The sequence below is a fragment of the Pinus tabuliformis genome, chromosome 6 (assembly GCF_031772625.1).
Source record: "Pinus tabuliformis cultivar Carrire ecotype Pingquan chromosome 6, CPIR1, whole genome shotgun sequence".
Lineage (NCBI taxonomy): Eukaryota > Viridiplantae > Streptophyta > Pinopsida > Pinales > Pinaceae > Pinus > Pinus tabuliformis.
Window position 1 is genome coordinate 1766088024 of NC_142292.1, and position 16899 is coordinate 1766104922.

Here is a 16899-nt window from a genome sequence, read left to right on the forward strand (position 1 = left end):
TCTTTTTCAACCATAAATATCCTAGAGAGTAAGGTTGAACAATTACAACAGGAGACAGATACAAAGACAACAAAGTTTGCAGCAGATTTGGATTTATTGTTGTAATCTAAAAGGGAACAAGAACAAAGGGCCAAAAGGGAATAAGAAGCACTAAGAATGACTTGATGGAATAATTCTAATACAACAAAATGACTTCGGGAAGAATTTAAGAGGCTTTCTCAACATATGTCATCAATATTCGATGCTAATGAGAAACTAGCAACACGAGCACTTAAAGAATCTTTTGAATTCTACCTACAGAAAACCAATCTGCAAGAATCACTATAAAGGCTAAAGAAGAGATTGCATCTATGAAAAGGAAATATCATGACAATCTGCAATAACTTATGAACTAATTAAGTCTCTCAAATAAAGAGAGTGAAGCATTGTCATCAAAGCTACAAAACATGTTGGATGAGATTGAGAAACAAGTGAAGAATGAACTTAATTATAGGAGTCGGATTGAAGAGTTGTCTCTAAATCTAGCCATGTTACAAACTAAAGTTCAGACCCCTATGAATGAAAAGAGTGAACTTACTCAAAATACTCATGAGTATGAGCATATGAAAGCTGGCCTAGAAGATACTAAAATAGCCTTAGATGCAACTGAAATAGCCTTAGATAGTTCCAGAGTAGAGAAGATAGAGTTAGAGTCTACTTTACAAGAATCTTACCAGGAAAAATTCAAACTTGATAAAGAGCTTAGACGTTACAAGAAAATTTGAGAAATTTAGAGGTAGAATTGAAGGAACAAAAATGTTGCAGGGATGATCAAGAAACAATAATTGCATCTCTTGAGTCCAAATTAAAGGAGCAAACCATTACTGGATGGAACTCCCAGTAAAACCATCCACATAGACTATTGCACCTAACCCAATGGGACTCAAACCAGGTGTCTGTCAGCATGGAACTAGCTAATGACTAAAAACATTGGAAACAACCCATTGAGCTAACCCCTTGGGTTATGTTAGAATTAAATATAACAACTAACTACAAAAAAATATGAAATTTTCCATTTTGATTGCTTTATCAATATTTTCCAGAGTTCACTCTGATTTATTTTTATGAGAATATATTTCATCTTTACTAGAAGATATCACTGGTTTGAAGAATGTATACTTATTAATGTCTTGAATTAATATCTCTCTAATGATAAAAATATTCCTGATTTATCTTATCATTCTAGTAGACACTGATTCCAAAATTGGCATATAAAGAGGCATTAGATGCATATGACATTAATTACATCTTATCAGTCTAAGTAAATAATTATACCTAAAGGGCATATGAAATACACCCAACTACCCACCAATGACTATAAAGAGGATAATCAATGGTGTAGAAGAGTCAATGGGCACCTAAGATTTTGCACCAACTCTGTTTGCTACAATAGCTTCCCTAGACAGTGTTAATGGCAATGGCTCATGCAAAGAGCTCCCAACACAGTCACCAACAGGAGATTGATTAGATGCAATATCTTCCCTTGAGATAGAGGAGGATAAAGGTGAATCATAAATAGAGCCCGATATATCCTTCTGCGGAAAAATAGAACTAATTAGGGGAAAAATTCTAGACCCAGACGATGGTAGAGCAGGATGATGCAACTGCTCCTGAAAATGATGATTGTGACTAGAACTGAAGCTTGAACAAACTTCTACAGGAAAATCAAAATAAACCCATTTTGATGTTCCTCCAGCCCAAGGTTCATAATGTTGGTGTTCAACAAAATGGCTACTATACTCTCTCTCTCTGGGTGAGCATATTTCTCTTGGATGTTGAATGTTGTTGTTTCAACTATTGGGACAATGTTATCTCCTTGGACCTATGTTTCGTAAATGCTCTGGAAACTATGATTTTCTCCTGCTTATCTTTACATTCTCCCTCTCTTGGTGTCTGTGAGAAAAACCCAAGTTGGTGTTCCACTACCATCCCACAAAAACAAAAAAATTAGCATATACAATTCATACATACTAAACTATTTAGTAGCAAGGTAGAAAAACAAATGGAATACATAGAACCATACATGTCAAAGAAAAGATGTCCATTGTCGCTCAGGTCCCATAATCTTTCAACTTTATATTAACAATTTAGAAGATCTCATTTCAAAGTGATACAGGTGGTTGTCTTCTCTATGGGATTTCCAACTGGGATGTAAGATCACCTCACTTCTCTAGGTGCAATTATGGTTGAAGTTTCCATCCACAATTTATTAAAGGAATATCTTATCCATCACTCAAGATAGTTGTAGGTTGCACTATAAATATTTCACCTTTGTAATGAATTTTTCATGGTAGTATGAGATATTATAGAATAGTATTTTCATGTGATGAGTTTATACACATCTTAAGTTTTTGGGCATATTTTATTTCCATGTATCAGAGAATAATAGGTTTTCACACCAAAAACATGTCCTCCTAGTTATAGCAGGGACCTTCCACAGTTTGAGTGGAACTCTTTTTCTACTGCCCCACATATCCTGGCATTTATGAAGCATAAATGGGAATTGAGGGAAAGACATGAAGATTCCATGATAAGTTTATCTATGCTTTCTTTAGGACAAGGGCATGGTGGCTAGTTGAAGCATTATTGCTTCCCAAAGAGCATACATTCTCTCAAATCTCTAATTGAAATCTTCCTCAAGCATTGCCACCAAGGTTCAGAAATTTTATGTTACATATCAAGAGTTGTTGACAACCCTACAAGAGGAAGGCCTCCTTGGTCTTTTTGAAGGCAATGATAACATTGTTGGGGATGAAAGTGGAGCATCTATGGAAGAGGGATTATGCTCAAAATTTGAATATGAAAACACTAGATATTTGTAACATGAACAACCTTGCGGCAACAATGATAGGAAGGAGGGCCATTTTAGCATCTAAAGTGATTTCTTAACACATAAATGAGTACCACCATGAAAATTGTGATGGCATTATTACACCACCTTCAAATTATAAATGTGTCACTATTTCTGGTGAGGATTGGCATCAATTTGGTGATGTTTTTATTGGCTAACCCATAGGAAATAATGTTGCAGATACAGAAGAAGAAAGTAGTAGCAATTTTGAGATGAATTTGGCGTGGGATTTATGCTCAAAACTAAAAACAAGAACACTCCCTTCTCTTATGGCTTATGTACATGATAATCATAATAATGAAAACATAAGCCTGGACACTCATAATGATCCTCTCATCAGTATGGATCAATCATCAGACCATATATTTGGGGTTGGGTAGAGGTAAGTCGTATACACTACTTGCATGGACCACTGATGTTTGGTGATCACAAAGAAGAGGGGAAGTTTGATTCTGAGCCCTTCACAAGCATTCGTCAGGAGAGTTTTGAGATTGAGTCATGTCATAAAAGTGTTGGACTAACCTCCCTAGACTTGTCACAAGATTTGAGGATAGAATATCCCTCCGAGGACAAGAGACTTTGCTCCAAATATGACAGCAATAATGATTTTGCACCAAAAATTGGCATTTCTGATAATGAGTATCAACACTACACAACTTATGAAGTCCTCGATGATGAATTTTTTGCTCTAGAAGAACACAAGTACTTCTATTTTTCACACCAATTTCCCCAAGTCTTGAACAATGAAAAGTAGAAATCAAAAGAGTCCTCTTATCTCTACAATCAAGACTGCAAACCTTATTTAGTAGAGAAAAGGTGTAAGGACCATATTTGTGAAGAGTCAAAGGAATTATCTAGCAGAATAATAGAAGCCACACCTCTTCACATTGGATCGAAACACAAAAAAGTTCCCCCTAGGTCTGCATCTTCCAAATCACCGAATTTATGAAGATCTATGCAGACTTTGGTATGTACATTACAGATTAGTGAAATTATTAAGAATTGATTGTTCTAGTTTTGCAAGACACTTAAGGCCCTCCTATTAGCAACTATATCAATCCTAGAAAGGAGTAAAACCCTTTGTCTATAGTTCAAAATTTGTGTATGGTTCTGTGCATAAGCCCTAGAAGGACAATCTCCAAAAAATCCACTCCTATGCATTAGTTGAAGTTCTATGTTGGGCATCAGTCCTGTTTTGAGACCACTGTCAAAGGTTACCAAATTTTTGAAGCTCAAGCTACATGAAGAACGTTCTTAGCACATTTTGCAAAGCCAAAATCCAAATTGAAGAAGCTAAAATTTTGAAGTCTGAAGTCTATCAATTTTTCTTAAAAGAAGTCGAAATTGTGAGCATGTTTGTGAAGGAGCCAAGAGAATTATTTAAGGATGTACCTGTATATTATAGAGATTCTCTAGGTAAAATATAATGCAACACTATGATCGGCAACACGAATAAACTGCTAATACCTCTTGTTGCACTCCACAAGATGACTCCTCTGAATCAACTGCTAATACCGCTTGTTGCACTCCACAAATCGTCTCCTCTGAATCAACTACTAATACCGCTTGTTTCACTCCACAAGTCGACTCCTCACCTCTTCTTATGTTTGTGTTGGGTGTTTGTAGAACCCGTCATTTTTTAAAACCTTGATCATGAAGGTTACCGTAGCTAGACAAAACACATTAATTTTGGGTTATGGACTCCCTCCGGAATGAGAATGAGAGAGTAGCTATGTGGTTGGAAACAAGGTTTCTTGGTTATAGAAGCAAGAAAACTATGGTCAGAGAATCGAATAAAAGCAGTAGGTCTCGCTCAGAGATTCGAAGCAGTATGTCATTTTTTTCTCTTCCTCAAAGATTCGAATGAAAGGTGGTCTTGCTCTTGTCTAGTTCAAACTCAGAAATTCAGAAAAGATTAGGGTTCAAACGTAGAAAGGCTTAGGGTTGCAGAGTGGTTGTAGAGAGGCTCGACTCCAAAATGCAACCCTTCCCACTCTTTCCCTCCATGGGTGACGTGTAGCCAGACATTCTCTAAAAATATGGTATATTTTTCCCTTTGCTTGGCCAAAAAATTGTATAAACAATACCTTAGATTACATATATTATTATATGGTATATTAAAACCCTTTAGGCCCTCATTATAACCCCAATATATTATTTTGTGATTTTTCCATTTTTAATGCCCCAATATGAATGCACGTGATATAATATTGGTTTGTGACTGACGCCCCTATGGAAGTTCCTAGAACTTCTTAGAATCATGTCTAATATGATGATGATGCTAAAAAATCAATACTTAAGAAAGATATTAACAAATACATGCCTACTACATGATACACATTTAATCAAAAAGACAATAAGCGTAGAAGTTTCAGGTCATGAATACATATCTGATCATAAACTTTTTAACTTCATCTGAGAATCACCAAGAACACTCTATGCACTCTCAATCTAGCTGCAACAACACTTGTTATCCCATGGATTCATCAAACTTTCAATAACTTATCAAATCATGAACAAGAGTCGTAGCTTGAGCATATCATATGACCATGCATATAACCAACATGCAACCATAATAGAAACCATGACAAATTATCCATAAGCTCAAAATAAAAACCAGTACATGTTCTCATTAATCATAATAGAAAATAGCTCATATTAATGTATGCAAATGCTGACCAAGTCAGGGACTTCCATGTACCAACTGACCATAGATTGGGCTGAACCAAATATCTCCTTTAGCCAATAACCCCTGCGCCATATTCCAAGCATGAATGTGGCATCATATGGGTTAAACCAAAATAGAACCAACTAGATCTTATAGATTCCAAACCACCTCAACCCTCAACCATAGTGATTTCACCTAAATGGTCTATAAATCACTAACACCAAACTAGATCGGTCTCGCCCTAAGCTGTCCAGGGCTCCAATGACTCCTATCTCAACTCATAGCCTCCAGGGACCCAAGTTGTTACATGGCTCTAGAGAACTACCATATCAACCCACAGCCTCCAAGGACCCAAGCTATTCCAAGGCTCCAAAGATTCTATCCCAACCCATATCCATCGGGAACCTAATAACCAATCAGAAAATCCAAATGGGGAACCCACTACATAATTGTTATCTAGGAAATGGAAAGGCAAGGCTGAAACCACTGTCAATCCAGGAAATCTCCATGCCAGTGAAAGAAAAATAATTAAAGAACCACATGCATATACCATGCATCCAAATACTAGCAAGGAAACCACACATACAACCTGCTACCTGCAATGCATCCCTATTGAAGTTGTTTCTCCAACTTTTTTTTTGTTTTTTGCGCACCAATTCCTTGCTTTTCCTTTGTTTTCTTTCTCCATGTCCAAGTGTATGTTAGAATGCTCCAATAATGCTCTAAGTTTAAAAGAGTGTATGAGATAATGAAGCAAGAGTTGGACCCAAAATTGTAAAAAAACTAGCAACTATTTCTCTAATGCCTTTTTATCATTGATCTCACATTTTCTTTCATTTTCCTTCATTTTCCTTCATCTTCTCTCTAATTTCCCTTGCATGCATATTTGTGTCTCTTCTCCTTCGTTTTCTCCTACTTTCCTTATTTCCCATAATTAAATGTCAAGTCTTTCATGTTTTCCTTTGCTAATGCCTTTGTGAGTTTCCATATCCATTAATAAACCATAATCGGTGCCCATTACATTGTTTGCTTGCCATTCAACTTGGAATAATTTTCCAATGACCTTGGTCTTATTTTATTTACATGGAAAATCAACCAGTGGTTGTTACAAATCCCTCCCCCTTAGGGGAACACCATCCTCAATGTTCTATGATGCTTATAACCAGGAAATCATGGTGCCCATGGATATTTATAACACAACTCGATGCAACATTTACAACATACCAAACTGTTGAAAAATCATGGCCACCATACTACTTATTGGAGCTTTATAATGCAGCTCGATGCAGTATTTATAACATACAAAATTGTTGAAAAATCATGACCATCATACTGCTTATTGGAGATTTGTAACACAAATCGATGCAATATTTACAACATACTACTTGTTTGAGATTTATAACACATCTCATTGCAGTATATATATATAGAAACAAAAACAAAAACACATATACCAAACACATTTGCTCAACTAGAAAATAAGCAAGGATACAAGGCCCGCATCTGATCATCCATCTCCCATGTAGCTTCATTGAGACCAAAGTGCTTCCACTGCACTTTAACCTGCTCTATTTCTCAGTTCCGGAGCATGAGTTGTTTCCACTGTGAAATGCATTGAGGCTTTGGCTAGAAATCTCCCTCTAGCTCCACCTACAACACATACCAATGAATCACATTATCAACATCCTACATATACCTCTTAAGCAATGAAACATGGAAAACAATGTGGACTTTCACTATTAGCGGCAATGCAAGCCTATAAGTCACTGTTCCAATCCTCTCAAGGATCTCAAAAGGTCTACAATATCGAGGTGCCAACATGTCACATGACCCAATCCTCTAGAAGCTCCTCTTGGGCTTGATGCGCAAGTATACATCCTCCCTGACTTGAAACTTCTTGAATGCTTATGCTAATCCGCATAGCTCTTATGCCTATCCTATGTTGCTTTCAAGTTCCTTTTAATAACCTGCATCTTCTGTTCCATCTCAGCCAAAATATCTAGTCCAATAAACACCCTGTCTTCAAGGATTCTTGATGCCCAGTACTATATGCAAACTTTACCAATGGAAGATAATCTTCCCACTTCCTCTGCTGATGCATGACATACATCCTCAACATATCCCAAAGAATCATATTAACCCTCTCCGTTTTCCCATCTATCTGTGATGATAAGTTGTACTGAAGGCTAAATGTGTTCCCAAGCCTGCAAAAAACTCCTAAAACTTGGAAGAGAACTTGGTATATATGTCTGATATGATCTTCTTAAGAACTCTATGTAACCTCACTATCTCCTTGATGAAGATCTGAGCTACATCACTAGATGAATTCATAAACTAGTGTAATGAAGTGAGCTATCTTGCTCAGCATATCAACCACAACCATGATGGCATCATGTTGTACCGATTTCCTCAGCAAAACTATAATGAAATCCATGGAAATGACCCCCTACTTCCATTTTAGAATAGGAATATGCTGCAATAGACTAGCTGGGTGTTTACACTCAACCTTCACCTAGTAACAGTCCAAACATCTTGCAACAAACTCAACCACCTATTTCTTCAATTTCAACCAATAGTATAACTTCTTAACCACTATCAAAGTGTTTTGCTACCCTGGGTGGCCTTAATATGGCTTGACATGAAACTCTCTCAAGATGAGCTTCTTCGACTCACTATTATCTGACACCTAGATCATGTTCCTAAAACTCACCAAGATACTCCTCATCCCTATCACCTTCACCCTGTTGTTATAATCCCTGCTTCAATTATTGTTACTTCTCATCATGTTTCCCTACATGTAAGATCTTCTCATGTAAATATGTCCCATATGAACTCACAACTAAAATTTGGTTCACCCGCACTCTCCTACTAATAGAATATGCAAACTTGTTCTCATTTCCTTTGATGTACCCGATCTCAAATTCAAACTCACTAAGGGTGGCCAACCATATAGATTTCCTGGCATTCAGATTGGGTTGTTCAAACAAGTACCTCAACCAACTATTATCACTCATCAAGACAAACTTCCTACCAAGGAGATAATGTCTCCACATCTTCAATGCATGAATGAGAGATGCCAACTCAAGATCGTGAGTCACATAGTTTTTCTCCTGCTCATTCAACGTCCTTGACTCATAACATACCAACTTTCATTCATGCTTTAGGACTCCACTAATTCCCTCTTTTCAAGCATATTTACAAACCACAAACTCCTTATTAGGGTCTAAAATCTCATTCACATTTCTTGGATTCGAAGACTCCAAGATAAATTTACTCTTTTACAAGTCCACTACTATTCCTTCCTTAGAAACAACATGTCTAAAGTAATGAATCTGAGACTAAAAGAAATTTCCCTTGTTAAGCTTGGCATACAACTGATGCTCTCTCAACAATCTCAACGTTACTGCCAGGTGCTCTGTAAGATCTTCCCCGTTCTTTAAATATATCAATATATCATCAATAAAGACTATCAAAAACTTGTCCAGATAAGGATGCAACACATTTTTCATCAAACACATGAAAGTGGTTGGATCATTAGTAATATCAAAAGGAACCACCACAAAATTGAAGTTCCCATACCTCATGCGGAATGTAGTCTTGTAGATGTATTCTTCCTTGATGTGCACCTGATGATATCCTCATCTTAGATTAATCTTTGAGAATACTATTGCTCCCTTCAACTGATAAAATAAGTCATCAATCTATGGCAATGGATACCTATTCTTGATGGTCACCTTATTCAACTTCCTGTAATTAGTGCAAAATCTGAGAGTATCGTCCTTCTTCCTTACAAACAACACTGGTGCACCCAAAAGCGACACACTTGGCCTTATGTATCCCTTATCGATCATTTCCTTAAGCTGCAATTTAAATTCCACCAACTCTGGAGTGCTCATCCTGCAAGGTTATTTAGATGTTGGTGCTACTCTTGGCATCAACTCAATAGATAAGTCCACTTCCCTATGAGGCAGTAACTCTGAAATATTTGCGGGAAAAAGATCCTGAAATTGCTATAAAATATGGTACTTCTTTAGGACTTCCTCATCCTCAACATCCTTCCCTTTATCACTGGAAATATGCATTGTAAATAATAAAAATCATTTCCTATGATTGTTCTTTGCTTGCATAGTTGTCACACCCATTCTCATTTATGTAGGCTTCTTCTTTCCCTAAAATATTCTCCTTTCGCCATCATCATTCAAACACTCAATAGCCTTATCATAGCATTCCACTTTAGTCCTGTGAATGATCAACCATTCCATGTCCAAGAGCATACTATACGAATTCAAAGTAAGTGCATTTATATGTGTTGATGTAGGCATACCATTAAGGTCAAATACATAAGATCTCACCCAATGATGAACTCTTCTCTGGGTCCCTGTAGCCAACTACCCCAACCAATATTCTACATGCACTTCTTTACTCAAGAAACACTTATCCACTAGGTTAGGACTAACATAACTACAATTAGATCCAAGATTAGTAAAAATGGAAGAAACTTCATCACAAAGCTTTCCTTCCATCTCAGTAATGGATTCCTGGTGACCTTCCTGCCTATTATCAAGTCCTGTATAGATTCAAGGAATGCTCTGACCAACATACCCAACTGCCTGTGCCTCTTGGGCATTGTAGATCTGAGGCCTCCCACCCTAGTATAATGTAAAATCCTTCTTGTGATGGTCTCCACCATAATTCCAACACGTCAAAGGCTTTCTACCATCGCTTTTGTTCTTCTCCTCAGGTTGAGACCCATGTCCTCTCTCAACTGCGTTAAACTTGTTATAAGGAGCCACATTTTCTTTCTCACTTACATCCTGAGGTCTTCCCCTCTTATTAGGTCATTTTCCTTTATTCTTCTCATTTCCTTTCCAATCAAACTAAGCTCAGGCTTGCACTTTGACTATTCAAAACAATGTTTCAACTTTCTAATGGCTTCCTCCAATGACCTAGGTTCATCAAACTCAAACTGCTCTTTAAATGCTACTGGAAACTCACTAATGAACCTTTGAATCTTTGCTTTCTCATCCTTAAGATAAGGTACATACCTCAAAAAATCCTTAAATTTGGTTGTATATTCTTCATCTATCATAGAACCCATCTTGAGCTCATAGAAATTCTTGGCCTTTCCATCATAATACCTTTCAGACAAGTACTTCTTTTTGAAGATTCTTTCAATCTCACTCTAGGTAAAATTCTTTTCTCTAATTCTTTTGACATTCTTCATGTACTCCCACCAAATATCTACTTTGAGATTGAAGGTGGTTATCTTGGCTTTCATGTTTTCTAAATAGTCATGCAATTTGTAGAACTTCTTCATCCCAAGCAAGCATTCTTCTGCATCTTTATATTTCTTTAAATCCCCATCAAAAGTAGGAGGCTTGGCATTCTTGAAATCCTCTGGCAAGTTCTCCTTCTCACTCCTCCTATAATGATGGTGGCGATGATGGTGATGAAGTCTCTCGAAACCGGAACTAGAGTGAAATCCATAAGTACTACCCCTCCTGTTAGGTGTATCCAAATATATACCACCTTTAATTGTATCATATTTGTCCATAATGTGTCCTCTATGAGACTTGCTACCCTATGCCCCATTAGTCTTGTCCTCCTATCTATAGTTAATCTCCGCCTGTCCCTACTTCTGCAAATTTGAAAGACTCTAAGGGATGACTGCATTAGCTTCTGCTAGCTTTTCTTGAGTCCTGGAAATCCTTTCCTAAGCCTTAATCAGCCTATTATTATCTTCCTTACAACTTATGATCTCTTCCCTCAAACTTCTTAGTGTATCTACCAAATCAAGATAATACTCTTCTCCCTATTACTCAACTGACCTTTCTCATTCCGCTAAATTCACATCAGGCCTACAAGTGGAGTCATGTGAACTATAGTCCACCATTCTACTCTTCATCTGTGATCTTCTATTTCCTGCAAACGTGCCATGTTAGATAAACCAAATAGAAAAAGTAATCCAAAATCATACCTCACTATATCTCATGGGAGTCTATCTCATATCCATAAATTAGTCTAGATTAGCATGATATATATATTAACACTAACTCCATACATGATAACCATAACCACCACAATGCATGTACTGTAGATGTTGAAGTCTAAAATTGTTTCCTTTTTTACTACCCTTTTCCATCTCCTTTCACCTTTTTGTCACCATTTTTGTAGCAGTATGAACATGCTCAAGGTCAAATTAAACTTATAAATATGTATTTATCGTCCATGTTTAGAATCTATGTTTCTTTATGAATTATAACGAAAGCATTCTTACAATAAAAGAATCATAAACATTCCACAACTAATGTTGGATTCCGCAACAATATCCATGGTTAAACAGGTTGCAATGCTTAGAAAAAAGATGAAGAGTGTCTGGAGATGGAAAATTTTTACCACGTGGATGACCACCTATCGACATGACTTGGTAGGCTATGAAGATTAAGAGATCTAAGAGTCAAACTCTGAGAATGATGGTGCATCCGTTAAGTAAAGGCAGCAAGATAATAGAATGACATCAAGAGAGCGTGTTGGAGACATGTTCAATCGTTAGGATATGGTTTGAGAAGAATCTCTTATGACTTCTCTTTCAGTAGAAACTCATGAGGAGATAGAGTTTTAAACTAAATCCATTTCGTAAATTCAAATTAGCTCATTTTGTATCAGCATAGAATTCTTAAAAGTTGTTTAATGAAATTTGTATAACGGTCATAAGGTGAGACCCAGAACACAGTTCAATTATTAAGTTTTAATTAGGTTTATTTTCAATACTGGTGATACTCTGTTCCAGATTAATACAAGTACTTTGTTCTCAATGTGTGCATAAAAGATCCTTTGATTATTAGCGTACCTGTGCTCACGGGAGGGCCCCCTGTCGAGTTATGAGGTTATTTATTTTGTTTTGCATTTCCAGTTTTCTCATAGTGTATTAGTTTCTCTTAGAATTTTCTTAATCAGTTTCATCATAGAGATATTTTGATCAAGTTTTGTTTTGATTTCAAAGTACTCATAAAAGGAAAATACCAAAAATAATTGATTTTTATATGCATTCTCTTTTCATATTTCATGGCTCAAGTTAACTTCTTATATGACAATAGAAGTGTTCTTTAGAGTTAACTGCGCACACAAGTAATCATTTTAGAGTTACAAGTTTTCCATCTAATCTTTCTTCTGCAATTAGAAGTTAGCTCATTTTGATGCAATTTTCTTTTATGTAATTAGTATAGAAATTCCTTACTTGCAATTTAGTGTAGAAGTTCCTTTCTACAAAATAGTGATTGTAGTGTTTTCAATTCTGCAAGTAGCACTAGATTTTTTTTCTTTAAATTTATCATTTCCTTTTATGCAAGTAGAAGTAGGTTTTGAATTATGCAATTATGATATATTTTCCATTCTGCAAAGTAATGAATTTCAAGTCAGTTAAGTAATTAGGATTTAATGTAACTTTAAATTGAAAGAACATATGCATAATTATTCTCTAAATTTCATTAAAAACATTTGTCCATACTTAGGTTAATTTCATTTTTAGAGTCAATCAATCCATAAAACGAATCCTACCATATATGGTGCACATTCATCTCACAAGTACATGAACCTTGGTTGACAATTGATTTAGTAATTTAAGAACAATTAAATTACCCAACATTTTTGTGTTGTTGTCGGGGAGGTGTATATATGATTCTTATTTTTGTTTTCATATCATTTTAGGTACATTCAACTTTAGATGCATAATTAAAGCATGGTAAAAATCATTTATGCATAGAGAAATGGATTCTAGGGGTAGATTTGTAAGTAGAGGTAGAATTTAAATTCCAACATCACTACTCACCCCTGATAGATCTCGTAGTGCCACACCACCCAGTCATAGTTGCATTCCATAATTGGCAGGTAGACATAGACTTCCTGGGGTGCATAGATCTGAAATCCAACCAAAATATTCACCAAATTCCTCTATCGGAGTTGTAGTTGAAGAACCTACATCCCCAATAGAAGGAGTAATTTTCCTCTCTTTAACATGAGAGAAACATCTAGGACAAGAACTAGAGGTTCCTAGTGAAGAAGAAGAAGAAACTTATTATAATATACCATTAGTAGAAGAACCATAAGAAGAAGATCTAGACAATCCTATCATAGAACTTTATATTAGCTCTGAAGAATCTACAATGGTAGGAGAAGGAGAAGTTGGAGTACATAATTCAAATGGTGAGCCTAAGATTGGAGGTGGAAGGGTCAAAGGAGGAAACAGAGGAGGAGGTGGAGGTCGAGGTGGTAGAGGTGGTAGGGGAGAGCCAGATCCTTATCGATTTCCCATATTTGATGAAGATGCCACAACTACAATGAAAAACATCTCACCCTCCATATTTCCTAATTTCCATGGTTGGAGATATTAGGACCCTGAAACATTTCTTTTTGAGTTTGAATTTTTATGTAGAACATATGACTACTTACTTGATCCTCAAAAATTGAAATTATTCCCGACAACTCTTAAAAGATGGAGCACTTGAATGGTTCATGGGATTAGGAACACATACTATTAGAACATGGGAAGAAATGAAAAATGTGTTCTTAGAAAAATATAAGGGTTATTTCATGCCACATAACCTTAAGGATGAAGTCTTTAAGATGATGAAAGACTTGAAGACCTAGTTGAAATATTTGCTTACAACATCAAAATGGAATGTATAATTTGGATGATGAAACACTAAAATCTCTTTTGTTAAAATCCATAGGATATGAATGGATTGATCTTATTAATTTAATGGGAAATGGATATGTTTCACAACTTTCATTTGGAGAAGTCTGTGATTTGTGTAAACATATTTCAAGGGGTAAGGCTAGAACTGGCAAAAATCCAAGAGATCATGTGATGTCTATAATTAATAAATCTTCAAATGGAATAGTAAGTAGAGATGAAATAGTAAATTTTCTTGATAATTTCAAAAAAGATATCCTAGGGAGTCTTAGTGAACAACTAGATACCCTCAAGATACAAAACAAGCAAAAATCTGAGAATGTTTCATTATCTATTTTATATCCCAAGTGTAGGAAGAAACATGCCTTAAGAAAAACTCCCCTTGATAGTATAGAAATTTGTATCATATGAGCTGAAAATCATAATACGAAGGAATGCGCTTCGATACTTGGTCTTAAAGTTGTTTTTCAAGATGAAGCTCGAATGAGCCAAGTTGAATATCTTTGTTTTATTGCTAAAAGACCATGGAAAAATCAATAATCAAATATGACTCAAGGTTTCAATACTCAATCATATGAACAACAACAAAACAGTTGGAATGTACCTATGCCATGGTAACCTTGTCCTCCACAATCTCAAAATCCATCTTGGGCACAAGGTTGGAAAAATACTTATGGTAAATATCCTCAATATCCTCAATTCCAACAACCTTATCCTTCTTTTCCACCGCAATATTATCCTCCTCAACCAACTCAACCTTCTCAATTTCAAAATCCAAATAACCAACTTTCATTACCATTTCCTCAAAAACACAATCAACTACCTTCTCTAACACTTCCAAATATGAATAATAAAAATCAGCAAGTCGTTTATAATATTGAAGGATAAAATTTTCAAGCTTGTATGATTACCCCATTAGGTCTAAATGATGTCAAACTTATATCTGGTAGGTTTTTACAAAATAAGTCACCAACAATCACCATCCAAAAATCTAAAGAGGATGAAGTTCATGAAAAAGATGCAAATCTTGATCAAGAAAATATTTCTCTAAAGGAATATGTTCATGTGCAATCAAGGGATGAGAAAATAAAGCAAGATCCTATAGTTCCTCTATTATAACAACCTTATATTTCTTTACAAGATCCACCTTTTCCTGAAAGGATCAAAATTGATGAAGGAATATAAAGGAAATTTTTTTTACCAGATTATGATATGTTAGATGAACTTAAGAATATTTGCATCAAAAATCCTTTACTGCAAGCTATAACGGAAATACCAATATTTTGAAAAACTATTAAGGAGATATGCATTAGAAAACCAGGAACAAAGAGAAAAGATGTTAAAAAAATCCAATAGGTAGGAAAAATTGCTGATATCGTGATGGGGAAACCTGTTGTTCAAAAATATATAGATCCTTGTAGTCCCATTATAAAAATTCATATCAATGGTGTTGAAATTCCAAACACTTTAATTGATCTAGGAGCATTCATCAATATCATGAGTAAACAAACAATGGAGCAACTTAAGCTTCCTAATCTTCAATATAGTCCTACATTATTACAATTAGCATATAGCTTTGTTATCAAACCAAATGGAGTATTAGAAGATGTGTTTGTTTATCTATATTCATGGGAATGTCTTGTAGACTTCATGATTTTAACTCCCAAGAATAATCTAGGAGGCTATCCATTGATCCTTCGTAGACCTTGGCCAGCTACAGCTGATGCATTCATAAGTTGTAGATCTTGTGATATGTATATCTCTAATGGAAGTTCAAATAAGAAATTTACATTTTATCCTCCTTCAAAAACAATAACTGAAGTAGAAATTCAAATTTGGATAGATGATGATAATGAATACTTTGATGATATGCAACCAGTTTATACTCTTTCAAAATTAGATGAAGAAGATCAATTGATAAATTTAATGAATAATAATGATTCTTCTTCATACTGTGAGCAAGATCAAAGTTTTTAACAATACAATATTGAATATCTATCGTCTCACCTAATGGATTTACATTCTATGGATAAGTTTGGCAATTCTCAAGTAGAATTTTTTCCAGATAAAACATTAAATATTAACAATAATTTGGAAGAATTTCAAAAGAGTAAATTGATACAAATGCTATAAAAACACTCTTTTGCTTATGCATGGGAGTACATTGATATGAAATGGATTGATCCTAAAACTTTTATGCATCATATTTATATTCAAGAAAATGTCAAACCAGTTAGAAAACCTCAGAGAAGGATGAATCCTAATCTGAGAGAAATTGTTGATGAATTACAAAAGTTACTTAATGTGAATTTCATCTATCCAACATCAGATATTCAATAGGTGTCACCTCTAGTGGTTGTTCCTAAGAACAATGGAAAATGGAGAGTGTGTATTGACTATAGGGAATTAAATAAATCTACTTTGAAAAACCATTTTCCACTACCTTTTATAGATAAAATACTAGATACCTTGGAAGGAAAGAATTATTTTTCATTTTTAGATGGTTTTAGTGGATATAACCAAATCCAACTAGCACCAGGAGATCAAGCTAAAACTAATTTTACATGTCCATTGGGAAAATATGCCTATAGGGTTCTTCCCTTTGGATCATGTAATACACCTCCCACATTTCAGAGAGTAGTCTTAGGT